At 42.5% G+C, this 15,969-nt stretch overlaps 1 protein-coding gene across 1 annotated transcript in view; it reads right to left on the bottom strand.

The window, feature by feature from the left end:
* Positions 1 to 15,969, bottom strand: part of LOC109937996 (phosphofurin acidic cluster sorting protein 1-like) — a 164,840-nt gene that overhangs the window by 137,258 nt on the left and 11,613 nt on the right. The gene's annotated exons all lie outside the window — the stretch shown is intronic.

The following is a 15,969-nucleotide window of genomic DNA, read 5'->3' as shown; positions in this document are numbered from 1 at the left end:
GTGTCACACCGCACAGTAATCACCATCACACACACACAGTGTCACACTGCTCTGTAATCACCATCACACACAGTGTCACACAGCCCTGTAAACACCATCACACACACAGTGTCACACCGCACTGTAATCACCATCTCATACACACAGTATCACATATTTGCTCTACTGTGTGTGGAATTCCACATTCCCATTGACCCCTGCCTAACACAAATCTATCTCAAAACTTTCCTCACTCCCATAATTTCTGAGGCAGTGTTACAGAGGCACACAACTCTCTTAGAGAGGAAAAAAAACCATCTGGCCTCAAGAAGTGAAAAGGTCTAATTTTAAAACAGTGTCCTTTCATTCTGAACTGACCTCCAAGAGGGAATGTGTTTCCCATGACCACCTTGTTAAGACTAGTCCGGATCTCATACACTTCAATCAAGACCCACCCTCACTCTTCTAAACTCCAATGGAAACAAGCTCAATCTCAACCTATCCTCTATAGAAAATCCACTCATTTCATGTGTCAATCTGGTAAACCTACTGCTAAGTGCCTCCAATACATTTAAATCCTTCCTTAAATATTGACCAAAACTGTACACAGTATACGAGGTGTGCTGTTAAATGGCCAGTGTAACCGAAGCAGAACATTCTGAATTTTATTTTGAATTCCTCTTGTAATAAAGGGTAGAGTTTCATTAGCCTTCTTGATTACATGCTGTACCTGCACACTCATTTTTTGTGATCTCATCAGAATAGCTATTATCCCCTGAGAGGGAAGGCCCTAAGGCAGTCACTCTTGAACCTGACAAGTGACCTGTCTAACTCAGATTACCCTTGAAGGGTAAGGTTTCTCAAAAGCTTGAGATAGGTGAAACTAGCTGTTTCTAGCACTGGCGAGATCATTGGTATTTGCCACTTACAGGACTCTGCTGTCAAACAAAAAAACACGTTCTGTCTATCACATAAATGAGTAATGTAGAATATAAATTTCAGTACTGGTGTGATGCCAAGTATGTAGGTAAACATCCTAATGACCAGCAGCTGGATTAAACAGCATGGCTCTTTGGTTAAAAACCGAAAGAACCGTGGATGCTGTAAATCAGGAACAAAAACAGAAGTTGCCGGAAAAGCTCAGCAGGTCTGGCAGCATCTGTGAAGAAAAAATCAGAGTTAACATTTCGGGTCCAGTGACCCTTCCTCAGCACTGGGCTCTTTGGTTGTCCACAATGAGCTAGATATTGACCAAACACAACCATTCCAAGCTTGCAAAGCCTGGAACATTTCTAACATTAGATGCCACCTGCGACTGGGCACATTTGCTGTACAATGCTAAATGCATGAGGAATTACACTGACAAACAATTTAGCATTGTCAATTGAGCTGCAATGTGGCACACTGCATGTACTGGAAGCTCCATCTAGTGATACACAGGGCCTTTATTTTGCTGATACGTACATGCACTGTTCCTGTCTCAATATAGGTGAATATTGAATAGGTGACAACTATTCACTTACTCATTTCTCAGGACAGTGCCCTGGCCAAATGAGTCAACCTACCTGGTAAAAGATTTGAACAAAGCCTGATAGTTACCTGTCAATCAGTATTAATGGATGCATTATCGTGGGCCGAAGGGCCTGTACTGTACTGTACTGTTCTATGTTCTTAATCCCACCTCACCTGCTGTGTGGTATAAAGTGCGTTAATTTAATGAGTTTTTTTACATGAACTATAATCATGTCTTCTGTCAACCTGTACCAATCAGACCACTTGCCATGTAATTCGCACAGCTTCTCAATTATAAATGTTTCTTTCTCTTGAATTGGTATGCTTGCAAAATGTCCTGATGAGTGCAAGATGTAAAGTTTCAACAAAACATGTCACTTTTCAGCAATACTCAAATTCGGTACTGGCAAACGACTACTTGTATCTCTTTATTTCAGCAGCAACACCACATTATGTTACACTGTAGTGCTTCCAACAAGTATAATGTGTATGTGCCACAAATCATTTAGACTTCCCAGAGGCAAGATTTCCTTTTTGCTCTGTCCAGACATGAACAAGATCTTCAAACAGTTTATCAGGCAGTGAATTGGTTGCAGGATAGTTGTTGACCACCCACCATAATTACCCCTGCCCTTGAAATGAAAATTGCAGCTTGTTCCTGAGATGTCTGAGGATTGACACACCATCAAGGTTGCAGAACAAAGCATTAATACATTTACCAAGAGCCTATTCTGTTCTAAATTACCAAGTGCCATGGATTTAGTGTGATTGGTTTACATAATACTTACTGAGAAACCAAGGGAAAGGCCCTGGTTTAATGGCTCTGGATGAACTGCCTCATCTGAGAGCCAGAACTGACACAATCGGCAGAATGGCCTTCTTCAGTATTGTATTCATTCCCTGTTTCTGTAGAAAATCACCAAGTTTGGAAAGAGAATTGAAGAAGACAAGGTGGACAGAGGGAAGAGGAGAACAAATAACTTCTGTGAAGATTTAATGAGAACTGATCAATGGTAGAATCTGCAAGTCAATATCTAAGATGTTTAGAGATCCACCATCTATTCTGCGAATAGCATTTAGTATCTTAAGGGTTATGACTATTTTCATTCGAAAGAAAAACATCTGATCAAAAGCTTTTAGCAATTTGTGAAACCATTTGGCAGCATCTGGGAGGCTAAAAATGTGGCAAAAACAGAAAATAACCAGTAATTACTACAGCAAGGAAACTATTCCAAGCTACTATTTTCTGAGCAGAAAATGTAAACAATTTCTGCTTTCTGAACTCTACAATCGTCCTAATATAAAAATTTCCCAAAGCTGCAATTACACAGTGAGCCTCATTAAGTAAATGCAATGAACTGCCCCTGGAGGCCAAGCAGATAAAGAAAGCTCCAGTTCCCAGCTGGATCCAAACAGACTGCTCACTGGCCTTCTGCCCAGAATTCTGTGCAGTAACCATCAAAAAGCAACTTCTAGCTTTAGTGATACTAGTTAAACTAAGTTCAGTCAAGTTTTTCACTGTAAATTTTAGAAACATGGAAAGTTTATGACATAGATGGAGGTCATTTGGCCCATCCTATCTATGCACAAAAAGAGAATCTCACCTCATCTTAACTTTCCTGCTTATTGCCTATAATCTTGTGAGTAGATCGAAGTATTTTTAAAATGTGACAGTGGTTTCTACCTATTCCAGCCTTTCAGGCAGTCAGTTCCAGATTCCAAGCACAGTGTGGATGAAATACATTCGCCCCCAACTCCCCTCAAATCCTTCTATCAATTATTTCACATCAATCCTACCTTCCTGGTCATTGACCTCTCAGCCACCCTATTTAGGTCCTTTGTAATTTTATGTACCTCAATTAAATCTCTGCTCAGCCTTCTCTCTTCCAAAGGAAACAAGCTCAGTCTTAATACTGAAGAGTTAGGAAGACAGAGCACGAGTGCAGAGGTGCTGACAGCGTGCTAACGTCACTGGATTAGTAATTCAGAAACCCAGGCTAATGTTCTGGGGACTTGGGTTCAAATCCCACAACAACAGATAGAGAAATAAAAGCCTAGAATAAAAATATTGACTTAACGGTGACCATGAAATCACTGCCAATTGTTATAAAGCCCTTTCAGGCATTTGTGAACTTGGAGGAAATCTGTCCTGGTCTGACCTACATGTGATTCCAGACCCACAGTTATGTACTTCAGTCTTCACTGCCCTCTGGGCAGTAAGTACTAGCCAGTGAAATCCATGTCCCATGGACAAATATTTTTAAAAATACAGCCTATGCTTGCAAAATTCAGAACATATCAATTCAACATTAAATGTGATTTGCACTTAGCCAGCACCTGCTAAATAATTCTGATTGTGGTAAGAATTACAATAATCACCAATTTAAGACTATAATAACCATAAGATATAGAAGCAGAATTTTCAACCCATCAAGTCTGCTCCGCTATTTGATCATGACTGATATGTTTCTCATCCCCATTCTCCTGTCTTCCCCCATAGCCTTGAGCCTCTTAACCAATCAAGAACCTATCTATCTCTGTCTTAAATACACTCAAACAACTTGGCCTCCGCAGCCTTCTGTGGCCATGAGTTCCACAGATTGACCACCCTCTGGCTGAAGGAATTCCTCCTCATCTCAGTCTAAGAGGTCACTCTGACGCTGTGCCTCAAATTCCTCAGTCAGGCTTGTAGTGTATACATATAATGGGCCTTGTCCTTAGCAAACAAAAAGAACATGTCTGTCTCCTTTCAATTAAACAAAATCTTAGAGAACATAATTTCCTATATTCCTCAAGACAATATCTTGACTAATCACTATTAATTTGCCTGGTTTGAATTTAACCATAAACCTGGCTGTTAATTGCTTGCTAGCACAATCTCCATGGCAATGCCTATTGTGAACCAATCAGCTCCTTCTTCTTGTGCAATAAAAATCGTTGTTCCCTTTGAGACTGGGTAAAAGCCACAAGGGTGCTAGTGGACACTGGTGCGCTCCGTCTCCAAGGATCCTGGGCATGATCATCATTGTGGAAGAGAGGTAGCCAACCATATTTATGACCCCTCCACGACCCACTACCTGGATCTTTTGATAGCTATCTCAGCCAAGCCCAGGAGTAGGCCAAGAATCTGGATTTTTTTTTTATAAATCCATTAAGAAACTACCCAATTAAACAAGGAGCAATGAATAAACACTGCCCACCACTGCAGAGCACCAATAACAAAAAATAGGGAGGGTACGAAAGAGGGAGGAGTTAAATCAAAATTGTGTTGGACGGGGAGATAATACACTCCCTGGTCCCACGGTGCCCACCTCTCTCTAAAAGCTCCATAAGTGTGAGTGGACAAATATTACTCCCATTGCAAAAACCCAGGACGTGAATGTTGCTGCAGAAGAGACAGCAGCAGTAGGATCTCCTATCCCTAGCACTGCCTGGATGCGTGATGGCTACCTTAGCCAACCCAAACAGCAGGCCAAGAACCCAGATTTTTTTTTGAACGACCTGACACAAAGTTACCCAAATAATCAACTAACCAAATAATTTATAAACACTGCCCTCAGCAAAGGCAGTGCAACAATAACAAGAAAAGAATGGGAAGGGGAGTGAATGAGGGAAGAGACTAAATCCAAATGAAATTGATGGAGAGAGAAGTGTGAAAACTCACTAGGAAGAGACAAACATTAAATCACATCATCGGGGCAGAAACCAGTCATTAGCCTCAATTTACATTCTTTTATATTGAAGTCAATGATGAATAAAATCAGGACAAACACAGACTTTGTACTGACTAGCAAAGTGCTCATACAAAACAGAACTAAAGTATCATATAAAACACTCCTAATGGTTTTTTTTTGGTTTATAAAGACAAATCTGATAATCAGAGCTGACTAAAACATGTTTGAACTCATTCTCATTCTGTTGGCTGCTCTATTTGTTGCTCCCAATTGGCTGTAAGCTGGAGCATTGAACAAAACTATAGCAAAGTACACACCTGGCACCTGGTCTGGCACTGGGATCCGAGGAGTGCAGTGTGATAATGAAAGATGCCTTTAGGTTCTGGAATTTAGTTCATTGATCTTTACTTCAAAGTGAATCTGGAACTTATTATCCAGACTTGGAAAAGACTGTGGCATGTGCAATTTGTTTCTGTAAACAATTGTTTGTGTTGCAAAGGCAACCATTATCAGCTTGTGACCGTAAGACAACGGAGCAGAAGTAAGCCATTCAACCCACTGAGTTTGCTCTAACATTCTATAATTATAGCTGATAATCCTTAACTCCACTTTCCTGTCTTTGCAGATACCCCTTGATTCCTTTCCTGACTAAAAATCTGCCTCTCTCAGCCTTTAATATTCTTAATGACCCAGCCTTGACAGCTCCCTGTGGTAAAGAACTCTGCAGATTCCCAACCTTGTGAGAGAAGAATTTCCTCCTCATCTCTGTCTTCAATGTCTGATCCCTTACTCTGAGATGATGTCTTCTGGTCCCAGACTCTTCCACAAGTGGAAACAACCTCCTGCCTCTACCCAGTCAAGTCCCCAAAGAATTTGTATCAGAGATGATGAAGGGTCTAGGCCCAAAACGTCAGCCTTCCTCCCCAAAGAATTTTATGGCTTAAACTCTCCCATGTCTCTTCATGGGATACGTGAAACATTCCTTGTTCCGGTCATATTCCATACCCCACCCACAACTGTTTCTCCGATACATCGATGCTATCATCGGTGCTGCTTCCCTCTCTTGTCTGGAATTAGAAAACTTCATCAATTTCGCCTCCAATTTCCACCCTGCCCTCACTTTCACCTGGTCTATCTCTGACTCCTCCCTTCCCTTCCTTGACATCTCTGTTTCCATTTCTGGGGATAGACTGGCCACTAATATCCACTACAAACCCACAGACTCTTACAGCTACCTGAACTATACATCCTCACACCCTACTTCCTGTAAATACTCCAACCTATTCTCTCAGTTTCTCCGTCTCCGTCGTATATGTTCAGATGAAGCCAACTTCGACAAGGGAGCCTCCGAAATGTCCACCTTCTTCCTCAACCGAGGATTCCCCAGCTCCATTGTCGACAGGTTCCTCAGCCAGGTCCGACCTATCTCCCGCACTTCCGCCCTCACCCTTTCTCTTCCCTCCCGCAACTGCTGGATCAACATCCAGAAGATCATCAGCCGCCATTTCCGCCACCTCCAGCGAGATGCCACTACCAGACACATATTCCCCTCCCCTCCCTTGTCTGCCTTCCACAGGGACCATTCCCTCCGGGACACCCTGGTCCACACTTCCTTCACCCCCAAATTCCACCCCCCCCAACAGCTTCACGGCACCTTCACTTGTAACCGGTCAAGGTGTAACACCTGCCCATTTACCTCCTCCCTCCCCAGTATCCAAGGGCCCAAACATACCTTCCAGGTGAAGCAACACCACCTGCATTTCCCAGAATCTAGTTTACTGCATTCGCTGCTCACAATGTGGTGTCCTTTACATTGAGGAAACGAAGCGTAGACTGGGTGACCGCTTCGCAGAACATCTACGTTCTGCTTGCAAAAAACACCCTGAGCTACCTGTTGCCTGCCACTTTAACACACTACCCTGTTCTCTGGCCAACATCTCTGTCTCTGGCTTGCTGCAGTGTTCAAGTGAAGCCCAATGCAAGCTGGAGGAACAACACCTCATTTTCCGCTTGGGGGACCCTACAGCCCTCCAGACTCAATGCTGAGTTCAATAATTTTAGGGCCTAAACTCTCCCATGTCCCAGTCCCGTACCTCACACACCAGGCCTTGTTATCACACACTTGTTATCACATACCATTACACTCTACTTGTTATTAGTCACTAACAGTCCCCATTAACAGCTATTCACCCTCCCAGCCAGATGGTTATCAACTCTTGGTCTGTCCAACTGCTCTTCTCTCTCTTTAAGCTCTATCCTATCGTTTACTCCCTATCCCATCCCCCTCCCTTTTTTTCTGCATATAAACTGACGTTTTCCTAACCTCCATCAGTTCTGAGGAAGGGTCACTGGACCCGAAACGTTAACTCTGTTTTTTCCTTCACAGATGCTGCCAGACCTGCTGACCTTTTCCAGCAACTTTGTTTTTGTCCCCAAAGAATTCTGTGTGTTTCATTAAGATCACCTCTCATTCTTCTAAATAAAAAACAAAAGAACTGTGGATGCTGTAAATCAGAGACAAAAACAGAGATTGTTGGAAAAGCTCTGAAGGTCTGGCAGCATCTGTGGAGAAAAATCAGTGTTAACATTTCGGGTCAAGTAACCCTTCCTTAGAACTGTGGTTCTACATACCTAGATCCCACTGTATGTTGATGCTACTAAGTGTTCTGTCATTTACTGTATACTTCCCTCCTGCATCAGACCTTCCAAAATGCATTACTTTGTATTTGCCCAGATTAAACTCCATCTGTCATTTCTCCACCCAAGTCTCCAGTCTATCTATATCATGCTGTATCCGCTGGCAATCATCCTCACTATCTGCAGCTCCCCCTATCCTTTGTGTCATCTGCTAATCAAATAAACTACATTCTCCTCCAAATCATTTATTCACATTACAAACAACAGGGGTCCCAGCACTTATCCCTGCAGAACACCACTGGTCACAGATCTCCAGTCAGAACTTCCACCAACACTCTCTGCCTTCAATGACTAAGATAGTTCTGCATCCATCTTATTAGCTCACGGTGATCTCATATAACTCCACCTTCTCATTCAGCCTGCAATTAAGGACATTGTGAAAGGCTGTGTAAATTCCACATAGACAACATCTATCACCCTGCCCTCAATTATCTGTCATTTCCTCAAAAAACTCAATCAGGTTTGTGAGACACAACCTCACCCACACAAAAGAGGTGCAGCACAGTGGCTCAGTGGTTAGCACTGCTGCTTCACAGCGCCAGGGACCGGGGTCTGATTCCTCGGGTGTGGAGTTTGTGTGGCATTTGCACATCCTCCCTGTGTCTGCGTAGGTTTCCTCCGGGTGCTCTGGTTTCTTTCCACAGTCCAAAGACGTGCAGGTTAGGAGGATTGGCCATGCTAAATTACCCACAGTGTCCAGGGATGTGTAGGCTAGGTGCGTTATAAGTTCAATAATTTTAGGGCCTAAACTCTCCCATGTCCTAGCCCCCTATCTCCATCCTCAATGATGGAAGAGCCCAGCACATCAGTGCAAAAGATAAGACTGAAGCAATTGCAGCAATCTTCAGCCAGAAGTGCCAAGTGGATGATCCATCTCGGCCTCCTCCAGTAGTCCCCAGCATCACCGATACCAGTCTTCAAACAATTCAATTCACTCAATGTAGGTTAGATAGGCTTCAGATTGGTTCCACAGGTCGGTGCAACATCGAGGGCCGAAGGGCCTGTACTGCGCTGTAATGTTCTATGTTCTATGTTCCACGGGATATCAAGAAACGGTTGGAGGCACTGGATATTGCAATTATTATGGGCCCTAAAAACATTCTGGGAATGGTACCAAAGACTTGTGCTCCAGAACCCTTACACAAGCTGTTATAATATAGTTACAACACTGGCATCTACCTAACAATGTGGAAAATTGTACAGTTATGTCCTGTGCATAAAAATCAGGGGGAATCCAACCCAGCCAATTACCACCCCATCAGTCTACCCTTGGTCATCAGAAAAGTGATGGAAGGTGTCAGTAACAGTGCTATCAAGCAGCACCTGCTCAGCAATAACCTGCTCACTGGGGGTTACCATTGACCAGAACTGAACTGGACTGGCCATATAACTACAGTGGTTACTTTGTATGTCAGAGGCTAGAAATCCTACACAGCAAGTAACTCACCTCCTGACTTGTCAAAGCCTTCTTGCAAAAGTACACAACTTCACAAAAGCCCACATTATATTTATTTCATGTGCCATGTTTTTGTCCACTTGCTTAACCTTGTGTTGTAGACTCTTTGTGTCATTCTCACTACTTGCCTCCCACCTATTTGTGCATGACCAGCAAATTTGGCTATGGTACCTTCACTTTCCTCATCTGAGTCATTAATATAGCTTGTAAATAATTATGGCCCAGACTGCGTTTTTTTTGCTGAATAGAACGTTCTCCAAGAATAATGACACAACAAGCAGCTGAATCCAATCCAGCAGTCTTTCCTCTCAGGAGGGAAATGAATTATATAGATAAGGAAGTGTCATAGGAAAGTGAGGACAGAACATTGTGCACAAGAACATCTCAATTGATCATTTTTAATTACTCTCTAATTTGGCAAATTCTGGTCAGATGCCAACCAGTACTTTTTCACAGAAAGAAACATGATTTTGTGAAAGCTTTCCACACAGTTTCTAAAAGAATTGGGAGAAAACAGGAAAGCTCTTTCCTAGAATGCTGATGTACAACATTTTCAATGTCAAAGAAAATGGTGTAAAATTGAAATTCACAACAAAGTCAAGTCAGTGGAAAAATAGAAACTATTCAATATTAGATCAATTCAGTGCTCAAAACTTAAAAGATAAGGAGAGATTCCTTTTAGCTCTTTGAGCCTGTTCTAACATTCACTAAGATGATGGCTGACCTGTATCTTAACCCTTTTTACTTGGCTTTCCCCATATTCCTCATTACCATCAGACAACAAAAATTCATCAAACTCAAATATAAATGTTACAGTTCTTCTGAAATCAATTCCTGATTGCAAAGAGAGTTTTTTTGTATGTTCATGGAATGCAGGCATCACCAGTAAGGCTAGTATTTGGTGGACATTTTTTTTTAAATTTCATTCACAAAATGTAGCTGTTAATGAGCTGCTTTGTCCTGGATGGTGTGTAATGATTGTAACAAGGTCAGCCAGGTTGACCTCATAGAATATGAGTTCCCTGATTGGGGCTGTTAACCTGGTCCAATCAGGGAGCCCTGGCTGATAGATATGAACAGGAGTGTCAGGGGACCAGTGTCAAGGACTCTCTATGTGTAAATGAAGGGTGACTTGTTGATGGGATACCAGCTTCTGTAGTTTTTTCAGTGCCAATGAGGGAAAAGCACACACCCGAAGAAATGCGCACACAACAGCGTCTTTAAGTTGGGGCAAGCATTTCTGGCATCATGCCGTTATTTGGGATGCTTAACTCATTCAATCCTGCTGTCAAAGACTTGGCCCTGTTTGTGGAAAGAATGCACTGATTTTTCCAGGCAAATGACATTGGGGCAGTTGAAAAGCAATGAGTAATTCTCCTGACAGCTTGTGGACCTGCAGCTTTTTCAGTTAATAGGAGCCTTACGCTCCCTGAGGCACCAGATACTAAAACCTTTCAAGAGTTGATGGATTTGGATAAGGAATATTAAGGTCCCAAGCCTCCTCTAGTTCTGAGATCCTATCGCGTACTTGGCAATTTGAGAACTAGGGTAATCCAAATTGGGATTTTTGGCTAGGTTAAGACTACTAACAGAGGCATGTGACTTTGGTTTAACCCTTAATGAGATGCTGAGAGACCATCTGGTATGTGGGATTAATGATGTAACCATGCAAAAGCACCTACAAGACTAGGTTACATCCGTTGGAATATGAAGCGAGGACGATCAAAGGTGCCGTGGCTCCCACATCTGTACCAGTGCTTAGGTCTTTCCTTGGAGTGCTGAATTATGATGGAAAGTTCATACATAACCTGGCCTCCATCATGGCACCTTTGCATCAACATAATGGTTACATAGCCAAGCTATAGCTTTCAGGGAAGTAAAGAAACAGCTATCATCCTTTCAGGAGGAACAAATTACTGCAGATGCTCAAATCTGTACAGAGCACTGAAAACAGCAAATGCTTAAGATCACAGCAGGTCAGACAGCATCCATGGAGAGAGGGCAAGCTAAATCTTCATTAGAGCATCATCATCTAACATGTTGTCACGCTATGATCCCAAGCGCGATCTGGTATTGGCAAACGATGCCCTCCCACATGGTTTCGGGGTGATATTAGCTCATAGGTAGCCCAATGGAGAGGAGCCCCCAAGGGGTGTGCCAACACCTTAGAGGAAGGTGCTGTGATGAAGAGTCATCTAGAATTGAAACATTAGCTTGCTCTCTCTCCCTGGATGCTGTCTGACCCGCTGTGATCTCCAGCATTTGTTGTTTTCAGTACAGATTCGGGCATCTGTAGTAATTTATAGCGAATACAGGGCGCAAATACACCTAGATAGAGAAGGAAGGTTTGGTGGTCATATTTGTAGTTAGGAAGTTCCACCAATATCTTTATGGATGTAAATTTGTAATAATAATAGGCCCACAAACCCCTGCTAGGTCTACTTAAAGCGGACAAGGCAGTGTCTCTATGTATGAAGGAATTTTAAAAGGGGTAAAGATTAAGATTAATAAGTTAGAATTCCTGTTCTTGTTAAATTTAAGAGAGTTATAATATACAGAATTATTTTGTCACTGAAGGGAACTGGTGTGGGTTGCTTTCATCCTTGTTAACAGTAATAAAGGGGCACATTGGGATTTAAGGTAGTTTAACTGAATCTTTACATTTCTCATGACTTTGGGAACAGCGAAGCTTGATTTCTAGCATACTATCCCAGTGGAAAATTCAGTTTATGGTCAATGCTATAACCTCCAGATTGTTGATTGTGGGGGATTAAACAATGGTAATGCCATTAAATGTCAAGAAGAGATAGTTAGATTCTCTCTTGTTGAAGATGACCATTGTCTGGCACTTATATGGTGTGAATGTTACTTGCCACTTATCAGCCGAAGCCTGGATCTTGTCCACATCTGGTGGCATATAGACACAGACTGCTTTAGTAACTGAAGAGTCATGAATGATACTAAACATTGTGCAGTCAGCAAACATATATACCTCTGAGGTTATAACAGAAGGATGGTCTTTGACAAGGCAGCTGAGGGTGGCAGGGCATAGGATGCAGCATTGTCATAGGACTGAGATGATTGACTTCCAAATCCTATAACTAACTTCCTTTATGCTAGGTATGAATACAACCAGTAAAGACATTGTTGGCTTGCTTGCCGAGCTTGCTGGTTACAGTTCAGACATTTCATTACCATGCTAGCTAACATCATCAGTGTGGCCTCCGATAAAGCAATGCTGTTCTATTCCGCTTGGTATTTATGTGATCTGGCCTGTTAAGTTGGGTTATGTCATTTCTGGTTCTGTTCTGCATGGGTTGGTATATGGGGTCTAATTCCACATGTTTGTTGATTGCATTACAGGTTGAAACCAGGTCTCTAGGAATTCCTGTGCATGTCTGTGATTGGACAACGCGACCAGCCTATCTCAAGCCAACCGCAGACATGCACAAGGCTCCGGTGACTTCACCAGATGCGCACTGATGATGTTACCCAGCAGGGTGACGAAACGTCTGCAATCAAACACACTGGCTCAGCGAACAAGTCTACAATCTCAGTTTTATGTTCTCCTTGCTTTTTGGCACTTTTTTTCCCAGAGTCCCATTATATATATTGCCCATGGGTCAAATTTCTGTGGAATGAAATCATGGAGGACTTGATGTAATTTTAACCCAAGGCTTTGTGGGAAACAATCAGTCAACCTGGAAAATCAAGGCTTAGATTACAAATGCGTCTTTTCTACACATACAACTCTTCTATCCTGTCACAACACTTTCCTTTCCTTGCTCTTTGCCTCTACATATATTTAGAGAATGAATTGGGAAATTCTTTCAGGATCTTGGCCAATATTCTTCTTTCAGCTATCAGAAACAACTTCAAAAGCAATTCGTCACACTTCTTTTTATGGTTTCTTGCAAAATGCAGAACAACAATCACCACATTCGGCACACATTCTGAGTAATTTTTGAGAATATAAGGTGCACTAAAAGTTAAAATCCTATTCTGCACAGTTAAAATCTTAGTTGAATTTAATTGCTGATTATGTGTTGATTTCTGTGAGATATTCCCTCGACATCACTGATCTCCTGTACACATTCCCAGTCCGGAGAGGGAGGCAATGGCCTGGTGTTATTATCACAGGACCGTTAATCCGGAGGGCCAGATAACAGTCTGGGGATTCAGGTTTGAATCCTGCCACGGCAGATGCTGGAACATGAATTCAATTTTTTAAAAAATCTCGAATTAAGTGTCTAATCATGACCATGAATCCATTGTCAAATGTCAGAAATCCAGAGGATTGGGAAGTTTACAGAGGGCAACAAAGAAAGAAATAAGGATTAAATATGAGGACAAGCTAGCCAGTAATATAAAGGAGGATTGTAAAAGATTTTTTAAGTCTATAAAAGACAAAAGAGAAGCAAAACTGGACACTGGACTGCTGGAAAATGATGCTGGAGAGATAGTAGTGGAGAACAAGAAAATGGCTGAGAAACTGAATAATTACTATGCGTCAGTCTTCACAGTGTAAGACACTAATAATATCCCAAAAATTCAAGAGAGCCAGGGAGCAGAGCTGAGTATGGCGGCCATCACCAAGTAGAAGGTGCTACAAAAACTGAATGGCCTGGAGGTGGATAAATCACCTGGACCAGATGGACTACACCTCAAAGTTCTTAAAGAGATAGCTGAAGAGATAGTGGAAGCGTTAGTGGTGATCTTTCAGGAATCGCTAGAGTCAGGGAGGGTCCCAGAGGATTGGAAAATCGCTAACATGACACCCCTGTTTAAAAAGGGAGTAAGGCAAAAGACGGAAAATTACAGGCCGATTAGCCTAACCTCAGTTGTGGGTAAGATTTTAGAGTCCATTGTGATGGATGAGATTTCTGAATACTTGGAAGTGCATGGGAAAATAGGGCAAAGTCAGCATGGCTTCTTCAAGGGGAGGTCATGCCTGACAAATCTGTTAGAATTCTTTGAGGAAATAACGAGCAGCGTAGACCAAGGAGAGCCAATGGATGTTATCTACCTGGACTTCAAGAAGGGCTTTGACAAGGTGCTGCGCAGGGGGCTGCTGAGTATGATAAGGGCCCGTGGTGTTAGAGGCAAGGTGCTAGCATGGATAGAAGATTGGCTGTTTGGCAGAAAGCAGAGAACGGGGACAAAAGGGTCTTTCACAGAATGGCAGCTGGTGCTAAGTGGTGTTACACAAGGGCCAGTATTGGGACCAAACCTTTTCACTTTATACATTAATGATCTAGATGAAGGAACAGAGGGCATTCTGGCTAAGTTTGCAGACAATACAAAGATAGATGGAGGAATAGGTAATATTAAGGATGTGGAGAGGCTGCAGAAGGATTTGGACAGGTTAGGAGAGTGGGCAAAAAAGTGGCAGATGGAATACAACGTGGGAAAGTGTGAGATCATGCACTTTGGTAAGAATAGATGCATGGACTATTTTCTAAATGGGGAGAAAATTCAGAGGTCTGAAGTGCAAAGAGACTTAGGATTCCAGGATTCTCTCAACATAAACTTGCAGGTTGAGTCAGTAGTTAGGAAGGCAAATGCAACTTTGGCATTTATTTTGAGAGGACTTGCATATAAAAGCAGGGAGATACTTCTGAGGCTCTATAAGGCTCTGGTCAGGCCACATTTGGAGTATTGTGCGTTGTTCTGGGCCCCACATCTGAGGATAGATATACTGGCCCTGGAGCGGGTTCAGAGGAGGTTCACGACAATGGTCCCAGGAATAAAAAGCTTAACATATGACGAAGGTTTGAGGACTCTGGGTCTATACTCGATGGAATTTAGAAGGATGAGGGGGGATCTAATTGAAACTTACAGAATACTGAATGGCCTGGACAGAGTGGATGTTGGGAAGATGTTTCCATTGGTAGGACAGTCTAGGACCTGAGGGCACAGCCTTAGAGTAAAGGGAAGATCTTTTAGAATGAAGATAAGGAGAAGCTTCTTCAGCCAGAGAGTGGTGAAGCTATGGAATTCACTGCCACAGAAGGCTGTGGAGGCCAGGGCATTGAGTATATTTAAGACAGAGATAGATAGGTTCTTGATTGTCAAGGGGATCAAGGGTTACAGGGAGAAAGCGGGAGAATGGGGTTGAGAAACTTATCAGCATGATTGAATGGTGGAGCAGACTCGATGGGCTGAATGGCCTAATTTCTGCTCCTATGTCTTATGGTCTTAAAAACCTATCTGGTTCACTAATGTCCTTTCGGGAAGGAAACTGCCATCCTTACCTAGAGATAGTAGGAACTGCGGATGCTGGAGAATCCGAGACAACAAGGTGCAGAGCTGGATGAACACAGCAGGCCAAGCAGCATCATAGGAGCAGAAAGGCTGACGTTTCGGGCCTAGACCCTTCATCCAGCTCTGCACCTTGTTGCCATCCTTACCTAGTCTGGCCTACATATGACTCCAGACCCACTGCAATGTGGTTGACTCTTAACTGCCCTCTGGGCAATTAGGGATGGGCAATAAATGCTGCGTACTAATGATGACCTCATCCCGTGAATAAATAAAGGAGTTACTGCATGAAGAAAGCTTTTTAAAATCACACAAAAACTTCAATTTAGGTTGCAAATAAAAACAAAATCATGCATTTTCCACCATGTACTGCATAACTAAGGGATCTTA

The sequence above is a fragment of the Rhincodon typus genome, chromosome 5 (genome assembly GCF_021869965.1).
Source record: "Rhincodon typus isolate 14 chromosome 5, sRhiTyp1.1, whole genome shotgun sequence".
Lineage (NCBI taxonomy): Eukaryota > Metazoa > Chordata > Chondrichthyes > Orectolobiformes > Rhincodontidae > Rhincodon > Rhincodon typus.
The sequence above is the reverse complement of the archived record's forward strand: the minus strand, read 5'-3'. Positions and strand labels throughout refer to the sequence as shown.